The 12,520-nt window shown below is 38.5% G+C and overlaps 1 long non-coding RNA gene across 1 annotated transcript in view; it reads left to right on the top strand.

Moving 5' to 3' along the window:
* Positions 1-11,475, top strand: part of LOC138111647 (uncharacterized) — a 41,326-nt gene extending 29,851 nt beyond the window's left edge. Inside the window, exon 4 of the long non-coding RNA XR_011151412.1 lies at positions 11,007-11,475. This is a non-coding gene — a long non-coding RNA (uncharacterized lncRNA). The remainder of the gene's footprint in view (positions 1-11,006) is intronic.
* Positions 11,476-12,520: the final 1,045 nt, after the last annotated feature.

Here is a 12,520-nt window from a genome sequence, read left to right as displayed (position 1 = left end):
AATTTTTATGTACTGCCACATTATGGATGAAGATGCACAGAGAAACTGGGGTAGGTTAGGTGCTCAGAGCACTATGACTCTAGTCCATCCTTCATATAATGTGGATAAAGTACTGAAATCTTCCTCAAAAATTGCTCTTCCTCTTTGATGGGCTTGAGTTAAAAATAGTGAGTTAGAAAGGGCAACTGCTGCATATGAGAAACAGAACCAAAAGCAGTTGAAGACCTGAACAAAAACATTATGTCCATGCATAAGTCAAATACCTTTTCCTGGAATATAGGATGCTTCCCTTTGTGTGTCAGGCTCTGACCACTGAGTCACTTCCTGTGGGTTTGCATTGTGTAGATTAGCAGGTGCAATTCTAAGCACGTATAGAAACTTCCTTTCTTACTCCTCTCTCAAGGGTTGTTCTTGGCTTCCTCTGAAGTTCAAACTTCTCTACTTCCTTACCCACACTACATTTCTCTTCATCTCTGTCTCTGCCCCTGCCTGTCCCTGCTATGTGCCCAGGCTTTCTTCCTGACAGCTTCTTTCATTTCTTTCTTCTCTTTGGACAGCAGTCTTAGAGAAAATAGCCAAGTTAGTGTGTGGAGTAGTAAGGCTAATTCTTTACAAGAAGTGTTTATTCTGTGTTTTAGCAAATACAGCCTGCCTGCAAAATCTGGAATTCCTCTGGAACTGCATTTTGTGCGTAGGCTTTTGCAAAGGAAAGAACATGGGTGGGAGAGGTTGTTGAAGATAATAGAGTCATGGAACTACAATGGTTCAGGATTCCTACTTTTCCCAAATCTTGTACTGTGGCTATGGACTTCATGTCTTCATACCAGAGTAACTATTTCAGCTGAACCATTGAGGTTTTCATCAAAACTACTAGGCCAGTAAAAGTGACTGATTTTACATGCCCTGCTCCACTTTTGTTTTGTTCTGCTGCCTGCATGGGAGTAGCTATGTTGGGATGTTGTTTTAACTATATTAGAATTGGTTTTTAATTTAACATTTGTGTGCACATGACCTCTCTGTCTTATGTCTACTTACCTTAAGAATGAGTAAGGGTGTCCTTTACCTGGGTTGTTTGTCAGAAAAGAAAAACAGAAGTAAAGGACATATGTCATTTTTCAGACACAAATTCATCCATTCTTTATTCCTTTTTCATGTTAAATTCTGTAACTTAACCACCATGGGCAGCTTTTTTTAAGTGTCTCTAGCACCTGTTTTCTTTCTGTCTACTTCACACAACTTTTGGAAGGACTCCTCTACATATTAAAAAATTGAGCATACAGTCAAAACATAAAGTCAGGGTGTGGGGAAAACTTTCCCTTTTGAAGACACATGTTATTTTTAAGGACTGAATGTCTAACAATCTTCCAGATAAACATGTGAACATGGTGATACATTTGTTGAATGAAAGTGTGACAAATAGAAGGCACGAACCTATTTCAAAGAATGGTGCTGGGATTTTGATGAATTCTAGAACTACAAATGTTTAAAAGTACAATGGCAGAAGCAAATGGTTTTGAACTTTGCCAATATAATGAGCATAGGGTAGAAACTGAGAACAATTGTGCCTGTGTTCTTCACATTTTCCTGAGCTTGCCTCTGGCTAGGGTTGGGTGAGGGATGAGAAAGAAGGAAGGACCTAGACTGAGAAGTGTGCCGAATGTTTGTTTGTTTTTTTGGAGGAAAAGAAGTGGTTGAGATGATGGTGCTTCACATCCCAGAGGGAGTTTCGCTTCACAGATAAGCACCCTGAGTCATGACCTGAATACGTGCCAGAATGTTTCAATGCTACAAGTAAATCCTATCAAAGTTTGCTGTTGTGGTTGGACGTGCTGACTCAAAGCACTCACTACGTGAGCTACCAGGGAGAAATGTGGCTGGTAGTTTCCACATGGAGGCAGAAATTATTCTTTACATGAACGAGAAACAATCTTGGTATGTGAGAAAGCAAACTGTTTGTTTCAATGAAGAGGCTGGGTTTGGCTTTACTCCATGTAGTTATTTGAAGGCTATTGAGAAATGCAAATCATGATTTATTTTTACTGTGCTATGTGATGAGACTCATACTTCAGAGGCAGAGAGATAAGTTTCTGGACTCTGTCCAGAAATTAGCCAAAACAATAAAAGACTCACACAACTTACACAGTTTGTTTAATATGATTATGAAAACTTGAAAAAAAAAAGTCAAGGTGATTCACAAAGGACAAAAGCAGGTAATTGTCCAAGGGGCTTGCTGCAGAAGGAGATACATTTTGGTCTAGTGGCCAAAGGACATTGGTTTTCTGGGGGCTTTAGACTTTTTCATTAATTCAATTTGTCCCTTTAGGGGTTTTCTGTTCCTCCTGTCTTGTGTTAACTTACTGAGGTAAAACATGCTCAGTGTACATATGTTTTACTCTTAGCTGCCAGACACCTCACAGTCTTTTGTATTCCGTCTGTGAAAAGGGTTGGCACAAGTTTTGAGAGACAGCATGGAAGGTTTTTACAAATTACTTTTGGAGTCTAGGTTGCTAGCTATATCCTGGTCCATGGAGAAATGCTTTTAAATTATCCTAAACCATTTATTCTGATGACGTACAAATAGTTGTACTTCGCTAATAAATTAAAATATTCTCTCACTTAGTAGAAGAGGATGACAAACATATTTATAGGATCATTCTGCTGTTTAATACATTTTCCTTCCTTTTTATTCTAATAAACCTGAACAGTTGAGAATTAACTTGAGACAAACTGGTTTGAAGACAGAATTTATAAAATCTCACAAAATCTGTGTCTGTCATGTGATCTAATCTCCTCATTAAAGCAGGTCAACTTTAAATAGAAATATTTTAACCTTGCTGCCCTCTCAGAATGCCTTCCATATCGACACACCTGCCTTTTCTTTGCAGTTTCAAAGACCTTAAGCACTAATGCTAATGATGTTCCTCTTTGAAATGTGTTAGACAGAAATATTCTTGCCTGAGTGCAGCAGGAAATTGAAATGGTGTGATGCCAGAAGCTGAAGAAGGCGCATGTTTGCACAGCACTGGGAAATGCAGAGGCTTTGCTTGCAAAAGTTCCCTTTGGGATTTTCCCTCCTACTTTCTCTCAGCAAGGGCAGATGCACAGGTCTGAGTTTCAGTCCAACGCTGTCTGTGAGAACAAACCACTGTTTTCAGAGGACAAACACAACTGGAGCTATCAGACCACCCCTGAATTGGCCTAGGATCCTTCACAACACAGGCCTCCAGGTACAAGGTTGGCTGCTTCTGGGACGTTGCCATTACTTGCTGATCTGTGGATATGCCCATATTTTCCAAGAAGAGTAGACAAATAGCAATATTCCATGCTTAATATTGGCATTAAACAGCTGGTAAAAGTCTGTAGGTCTGCTAAAAATAAGCACTGCTGCTTTATACCAGCTGCCCTAGTGATCCTGTTTTCCTAAAGTCCTTTTTAGAAAAAGATTCCATAGTGAAGGAGTGGCAAAAGAGAGCTTGAAGAAGTTGCCCATGCAAGTGTTATGATTGGTACTTCTGGCCTTCTTCCAAAACTGTGAGTTCTTCGCATGAATTAGAAAGTGCCACTAATAATCAAGCGAGGGTTCCTAAAGTCAAGGGAGAGAAGGCGGAGGCTCGAGCAGCTTATTGGTATGTGACCCTTAATCATATCCTGGGCACCTAGATGTTCTCATTAGGGGTGAACTAGGAATGCTTAACAGCAAGATCATTTACTGTTGACTACTCCCAATGATCTCCTCTATTCTCTGGGAAAGCCAGTAATGAGCAGTTCAGACGCTATGTGGGGCAGCAAGACCACTCAGTCCAGACTGTAGGCACATTCAATTTAGCAGTGAGTTGGCAGCTGGCTGGTGCACACCACAAAATATGCTGTATTTCTTTATCAAATCAACAATAAGTGTTTGTGTTTGTTCTGGTCTGTGTGCAAGAGCTCACGTATGCCTGCATACCTCATAACTCTGCCTGAGCAATTACATCCCATACTTCCCTTTTCTGTATTGCTGTATTAAGAGTTACAACATTACATAGCTATACAGAGATTAAACCTATCAAAATACATATCAATATACAGCATTTCCTTTCCCACTTATGCAGGAGCTCCAAAGCAATAAATTCTTTCTTATTCTCTTTTCTTTGCTCTTTTTTTTTTCTTTTTAAATCAACTTTATAGCATCTTCATCTGTCTTTGCAGTTGTGCCTTTGCCCTGTTTGCATTCTGGCACTTGACTTTGAACTCTTCTCTGTCTTATTGCAAGATCAACAGTTAATGGTGGAGAGTTAAAAAGCCTTATAATAAAAAAAGAAACAGAAGAAAGGAGTGAACAGAAGCAAGAGTAAGTACTACCTTACAACAGTAAGTACTACCTGTTGGGTTTAATACTGAAATGTCTAAAAGTCAGTCCTCATGGTTACTGTCATGGCACCTTAGAAAACAAGGATAGAAATATTGCTTTTACTGGTTCTAATGACATCCTGTTTTTAAATGCAGACTACAATTTGTTTAGCTCCATCTCATCCTTGCAATACTGCTGCATGTTTATTGTGCTGTTCTTAAAAGTCAGTTGACATCCCCCTTCTGTTCTTGCCCACCTTTCTGTTGTTGCACCAGAAAAGATCTTCTCTCATAGTTGTCCTTGTTAGCCATATGACTTCTCAAATTTACTCTGTGGGAATTTTCTGTAACCCTATAATTATCTCTATTTATGTAATGGAAGTCTTTTTGCATGTCCTATTTAGCATTTGCTAACTGCTGTTTGTGCTTGCCTCTCCCTACTAACAATGGACTTTGGATTTTTTTTTTTTCTGTATGATTAGGACTTTTTTAACTCTTGCATAGTTGGACCGAACTACTTAGCAAGTACTGAACGTGATTATTTTTATCTTTCCAAGGCACCTCTTCAAGAATGCTATTTGAGAGCATTAACGAAGACTGACCTTGAAATTAAAGGCACGACTGAAATCTAAGGCTAATTTTAAATGATGTGAAATCATACTGTGCAAAACTTTTCTCTCCTTTATATCCATGCCAAATGGAAAATTTGTTGAATCTTCTTTGCCCAAATCATGCCAAACTTGTCTGCAATAGGAGCAGCTGTTGTTAGTGCAGCAATGGATGCAGCTTCAGTATTGCTGAGATGGCTGTACAGTGGTGCATATTCTTCCCTACCAACTGATTTGGGGTGTTTTCAACACCAAATAGGTGAGCTGGGATTGCGAAGATGAAAAGGGGAATTATATTCTTGATGAAGTCCCGTGCTGGAGTATGTAGAAATCAAAGAGGTTACATACCCTAGAAAGACAGGTATTTAGGCAGGGTAATAATAATAAAAGTAATCAGATCCACATGGCCCCAAACATGACAATTCATCCTAAATACGTTCTGTAACGTGTTCTGTGTTATTGTGATTAATTAACATTCAAAGGACCTGACTGAAATACAGTTGATGAAAACAAACAGGCAGTTCACATGGGGGACGATCAGTGTGGTATTTTTTCCTTTCAGATTTGACCACTAAGAATAATTAATCTAGGTGTGAATAGCCTGGAAAGTGCATTCGTACTTAGCTCCAACCAAGAGGGAACTGCAGTGGGATTTAGGCTGTGCTGGTCACCAGTAGCTATGGCCACACTAGCTCTTATTGCTTTCTTTTTGGACTGTTAAATTCCTGTCTACCTGAGGTGGCTCTAGAGATTTCTGTTACCTTGAGAGAGAGTTTTCACTTTGGATAGCCAGGTCTTGGGGAGATTTCATGGATAGGAACAGCAGGGATAGGGCTTAGCTGGTGCTCTCAGTAACATTCAACAACATTTACATTAAATCAGTGTGGTTGACTGGAGCAAGTCTTATCTAAACAGTGTTTAATGAGCACATGCACAGTATTTTATCAACATATTAGAAGGAATGTTTGTAAAAAAGATACATTTCTCTAAAGTATAGAAAGTTCCTGAAGCTCATTCTGAAACTGCATGGAAAGCATTTCAGAGGTTTTTCTGCATCCTTGAGCCACTTTCCATACCTGCTTGGGAAAACATATGTTCAAACTCAGTTCCATTGTTTCCTGTAGACCAGACTACAAAGTGAACACGCTTGTTTTTAAGATCTCCAAATTAGATGGTGACTCAGCATGAAAACCAGTCACAGACAGTGAACATTCCTCCTCCAAGATTGCTGTAGTGCTAGGTTTAGATCAGCAAGCTGCAGCTTCTCCTGAGAGCTCAGCGGAGCTTCTTAGGGCAGGGCAGCCATTCTGTCCTCCTGCAGTCTTTTTTTGGACAGCTCTGCATTCTTGCTCTGGCCAGCTATCAGCTCTACAGCACAGTGACGGTGAAGGAGGCGAGAAGGGTCCCTCCACGAGGGTTTTAGAGGATCTTTAACCTTACACCTTGTCCGGGTGACCCCCAGAGGCAGAGAGACCTCGTGATCCCAGTGCAAAGGGGGTTCTGTCAGGGGCTCAGGGGCGGTACATGGGCGGAATTGGGGTACAGGAACCGATAGGGAGAGCCCGAGGGAATGGCCAGGGCTAGGGGCAGGGGAAAGCGGTGGGGGGTGGGAGTGGGAACAATATGGGATAGGAAAAACAATGGGTAAATAGGTCACCACACAAGGTGAGTGTTTGTAAGAAGCAATTAAAATGAAATGAGACAAGGAAAAAGAAGAAACTGATTAAGCTCTCACTTCATACAGATTTGGATTCTTCCTCTAGTATTTTTATTACATTTTTTCCCCTGCAAGTACCTGATAAATATAAGAGGATGTTAACTTTTTTTTCCCTGCAAAACTAGGATAGAAGACACTTTAAAGTCGTTTTTGTTTTTAACGAGGACAAATATTTTGTCTATATTAAAAAGGCCAATCATGCTGATTCTTAAATATAAGAGTAATTTTCTACTTCCAGTGAAGCATTAAGTAACTCAAATATCTGTAGAGGTATTGGGTTAGCTGAAAAAATAGGTTTCCTATGGCAACCTGCTGAATAGTTCTTAATTATATCAATAGTCATAGATTTCTTAAAAAAAAAAAAACAACAACCCAAAACCCAAAAAGGAACAATCCAAAACTTTAACATTTGCAAATGAATGACCAGAGTTCTGAAGTTTTATTAAGGTTGAATTGCCTTGAGTTGCAGCAGAACATTAGAGAATATGCTGTGTATTATATTTTTTAAAATGCATTCATGATTTTCCTGCTATGTTGCTTTCATTTGAAATAACAGATGAAATAAGAGCATAATCCTGCATCCCTTCTTCTCATTTAGGCTAACATCCTACTTTTTGCTAACAAATAAAAAGCATTCAGATATATTCTGTTGAAAACAATGCTGGGAGACTGCAAATGTGATTTGGTTCAGTAATGGTATTGCTGCTACTTGTTACTGTGACAACAGAGCTATAGTGCTCTCTGAATGGTAGTAAATAACCTTATTTTGAGTATTTAGAAACTGGATACCATTGGGCTCTTTACTGGTTGTATCAGGAGTCCAGGTGAATGCTTTCTCCGTGTGAATCTTTTCCCAGTTGCGTGTCATGGTAATAAGATGTCATTGTGCAATTATATGGAGCCTTTCATCCCAGTGCATTGTGAGCAAAATCTTCAAGGTATAAAGTCAGCCATGGAGGTTCAGTGTGTGTAGGATGGGAAGCTTCAGGAGCCCCCCTTATTCTAGAACTAAACAGTACAGTGGTTGCTTACTCAGACTCTGTTTCAGGATGGAAGGAGCTACTCATGATGCTTCTTGAAAAAGACAGTATCAGTGATTAATGATCTTCCTTTTGATTTATGCAACATCTAAGATCTAAAGATAGACCTTCATATACATGGGAGTCACTCAGAAAGGACGAAATCTTGTATATGTCTTAGCTTTTTCTTAGTGGTATGCATATAGTTCAACATATCTCTTTGGCACAGAGCAGTTTTTAAACTTAGTAGAATATCTCACCAAGGGGATGTGAATTTCTTACGTTTTCCCTGCCTTTATGTGCTACTGTAGTCACACCTTTTGAGTGTGGGAATCATTTACCTCAAAATAGGGAACAGGTTACTCCTGACTGTCTCTGGTGTCCACTCACTAATGCAACAGAACTCTACAAGCTTCATCTACAGACAAGAAACCATAAATTTGCTTTTTGAAACTGGAGCAAATGCTTCTAGGTCAACTGTTGACCCCACTTAAGCCAAAAGCAAAGTATTGGTTAACCTCAGTCAACAGCATTTAATCCAGGGGTCAATGTTTTTTTCATGTTAAGCCATTAGGGCTTATTTCTGTTTCTTATAATACTGCTTTTCTTGTTTTAGCATGGAAGGTACCAATTTACTTTGTCTAGATATGAAATGTAAGACAATATTAGACCTGAGACCTTTAAAAAGAAGAGCACTTCAGTGTATTCTGTTCCAGCCAAAGCAGGATCCAGTCCAACAACGCTGGTACATTGCTGTAATTTTGGTTGGAATTCAATAAACAGAAACCTCACACACATAATTTTCATAGAGCTACGGGCACTCTTTTTACATTAAAGTCTTTTTATATTAAGGACTCCAGTGTTTAGCATTTGTAAACTTGATAACAAACATGGATAATTAACAACACATAATGTAAAATGTTCCCTAAACTCACATCCCTCTCTATTCAACTGTATACAGAAGCAAAGAAGGAGACATAGGCAGACTCCTGACTTCAGAGATGTTTTAACAAAATGCTGGTTATTATGGTATCCCTCCAGATGTGAAGTGCATTAGGAGGAGCAGATTACAGAAGGACGGCTGTTAAATGCAAAATTTCACCTGCTTGATATAGTTTCCCGCTGCTCCACTTACAGCAGTCTAGAATATAAAATGTTTGATCAAAGCCTTGCTCAAATACAATTTCCACTTAAGTCAGCAGGAATTTTTGCTTGAACAAGAACTACAGGATTTAGTACACAGGATTTCATACAAACTATTTATTTTAGTGGGAAGTTTAGTAGTAAGTGCAATGACAGAAAAAGGGGAAAAAACTTGGGATAAGGGATTTGTAAGAAAGTTCCTGTGTATGCATAAAAAATTATCCCAGATACTTTTAAATGTTTTTTTTTTTTCCCCTCTTGTAACACCTGTGTTGTAAAAATCAAAAACAATGTTGCATTTTAAAGTTAGCTCCTTTAAATTTTTTTTTCTTCCCCCATTACTCACATTTCTTTTCCGGTTTTTATTATCCTGCCCCAATGGGGATTTTCTTTTAACTTTGTTATATTTTAATAGTTAGCGTGTGTACATGAAAAAACCACTGACCTTTTAGTGACTTGTGAGTCACAGGATTAATAGCTGTGCATATGACCTTTTGAAAATAGGAAAAAATTTCCCTTAACCTGGTTTTCAGGTGAACAAAACGTAAAATTCCTACTCTGTATTTTCTCCACATTTATTGCAATAGATTTCTTCTCTTTTATAATTGTCTTAGATTTTCAAGTTGTATATTTTGATTACTAATCTACAGAGTGAAACAGATAATAGTATAGGTGATAAAATAGTTATATGTTCTATGTTGGTTTTAAAATGCAGGTATTTTGTGCATTTTGGAGCATGTAGCTTCCGTAATTCAAGATATTTTGAATTAGTTGGTTAAGGTCAATCTCTAAGCTCATCCTTATCTTCACTCATGTGAATAGTTTCAGAGAAATACCATAGGAAATCCAGAGCCAGTCATTCCAGTAACCATGCTGCTGGAAGCATAACAGAATGAGGGAGAGAATCTTGCAATTATGGAGGAACAAGTTGGTTATGGCTTTCGTCTGTAATTCACCCAACAAATGCCAAGACCAGCATTAGGACTTGGGATTTGCCTCACACACTGACCTTTGGGGTAAAGAAGATTAGTGAAAATTTTCAGAAATAATTCCTAATTTTAGAAGTTATGACTACCAGTAGCTTTCTCTGAAATTCATGGGAACAAAACTTGGGGAAGTTCTGGCCTTAACCCCTGTGTCTCTAAAACCATTCCATGTAACAAGTAGAGGTTATGAAAAGTGAGAGGGACAGGGAGATATCGTGGGAGAAAGATATTTGGCAGTGGCATTTGCTGCAGAGAAAAAAAAAAGGAAAAGAAAAAGGGACACAAATAGCAAGGAGCTGTTTGGGCTCAATAGAAGGGGAGCAGAGCAGTAAAAACATCACTTTGCAAATGGAACAAAATCCAATCTGTCTCAACATAAATTTTCCAGGTGCATTATGCAGCCTATAGAGAGCACTCTTATGGTAAAGCACCCTATGTACTGTCTGGAGTGTAAAGTAATATTTAATTTGCATGCTATTTTATTTTACTTCATTTTTGACCCTTCTTATATTGTTTTCATTAGTGTAGGGCTTTCATTATTTACTGAAAACCAGACTTCTTGTGAGTCAGACTTGCTGAGAGCATGGGAGTATGTATACCAAGGAAGTGTATCCCTTAGCAACAGAATGAAAGTTAGGGTTCTTCAAAACTTCTCTATTCATGTTTTCTCGCATTGTTGATAGGTCTTTTACAGAGAAATTGGCTCAGTCTTCATTTGGAGTGCTTTAGACCCAAATGTTAGTCAGGTTTAATGAGACAATTTTGGGAGTTTCATTTGCTGCCAGACAGTGAAAAACTTGAACAGGGTTACATCAGTTGTTCCAAAGGCAGAGACCTCCTCAGGAAAAAGGTAAGGGGAGAGAATTATGTCACTATTTTTGTAGGTATGAGCTAATCTACTTAACAAACATATGAACTGTAGACACAGTACATTTTAATCTAGTTTGTCTTCATATTGTTTGCCTTAGTCAGGCTTTAGGCATTATGGAACAGGTTTCCCTATCAGATGTATCAGTTAAGTGATTTTACCCAGAAAGTATTTTAACGTTACAGGAGTTAGACTTACAGCAAGTGGGTATATTATCTTTCTGTTCCAGTGCCTCTTTTACTTCAAGCATACAGTGACACACAGATGGCACTCAGAAGCAGGCATGCCATGAGCTCTCAGGTCTTACATCCTGACATCCTGTGTGCCTTTCTTTAGGTGACCCACTGTGCTTGGCTCTCCATGGTTGTCACCACCACCGTTCCACCCTTTCTGAAGCTGATGGATCCTGGCAGCAAAGGACGAGAGACTGAGTTTCCACTGGTGCCCATCTCCCAGAAAGTGGCCCAAGGCAAGCCAGAGCATTCCCACACATTTCCTGTGCAAGGCAGCAGTTAGCATCCAGAACGCACACCTCAAGCTGCCCGGCTTTTGACATTGTGTGTTTCCACATTGATGATGGCTGATGAACCCCAGACCACAGCCTCCTATCCATATTTATTGCACCCATAAACCAGACTCTTAGGTACGTGTTTAGTGAAAAATCCCCAGACAACCAGAAGGTAAGAACTGACTTTATTGTCCTCTGTGTATAATAAATCATGTCACAAAATCACTAAAGGCTAAACTGGCCAAGTAGTGCTGATAAGAATGAGAGAATTTGGAGAGGAAAATATTTCTTATAAATGGAAATAAAATTATTATTTTGTGTGCCTTTTCTTGTTGGTGGCATAATTCATTCCACTGTTTAATTATTTTCCTTCTAAATAAACCCATTAAATTTTAAATGATAAAAAGCAATCCTAGTAAGCTAAAGAAAAACTAGTCTTTATCTAAGTATATTGCTTAGTTAAATGAAGTGTGTTGCATATTCTGACTTCAGAGCTTTCTTTAAGTGTCTTTTCTGTGTTGTTGACTCCGTGAATACTTAATTTATTTTCTGGCAGTGTTCCTGAAAGGAAAGTCAAGGAGCATCATCTGAATAAATAATTGTAGTTTGTTTTGGCAATATATTGTAGCTGCTCAAGTGGTCAGGTATTTTATTTTTTAACTGAAGCATCCTATAATCTTGGAGCCTCACCCAGAGCTTTCTGCCACTTTACGTAATTTACTTGTTTCACTCTACTATCTGACCATCTTTTGTAAATAATGCAGAGGACTTTTAGCTGAATGTTGCTGTTTCTGGTTTAAGATGTCGGTCTTAAAAGCCAGAAACCTAGCACTAGAGTCATAGGATGGTTTGGCTTGGAAGGGATCACAGAGATCCTCTGGTTCTAACACCCTGGATTAGGAATATGTCTTTGTGGTACCCTGAGGAATGTGGCTCCTATACTCACAGGCATTATCTTTCTGGCATATCTGTAAGTGATTTCTGTGAAAAAACATTTAAAAGTAATAAGAAAAGGAATGAACCCACAATCCCATGTATTCAGGTAGTTTTCTATAAAAGAATCCTCCAAAAAATGTCAGATTTGAGTAAGTCTTGAGCCAAAATATTGATTAGTAAATTTATTGCACCTACACTTGGAAAGAAGTGTTTCCAGCAAAAATCACAAATCTTTTCTCTATCAAAACCCAGGTTTTTTAATTGAAAATTTTCATTTAAAAAGGTAAGTATACTTTTTGGCTTATACTTGTGTCACTGTCATAATTACCTTTACAAATAGGTAAAGGTAATTATGGCAGACAAATAAGCAAGCGATTGCATTTGAACAAATAAATGTAGGCTGAAA

This window comes from Aphelocoma coerulescens, chromosome 5 (assembly GCF_041296385.1).
Source record: "Aphelocoma coerulescens isolate FSJ_1873_10779 chromosome 5, UR_Acoe_1.0, whole genome shotgun sequence".
Taxonomy (NCBI): Eukaryota; Metazoa; Chordata; class Aves; order Passeriformes; family Corvidae; genus Aphelocoma; species Aphelocoma coerulescens.
This window is presented reverse-complemented; position numbering and strand designations above follow the sequence as displayed.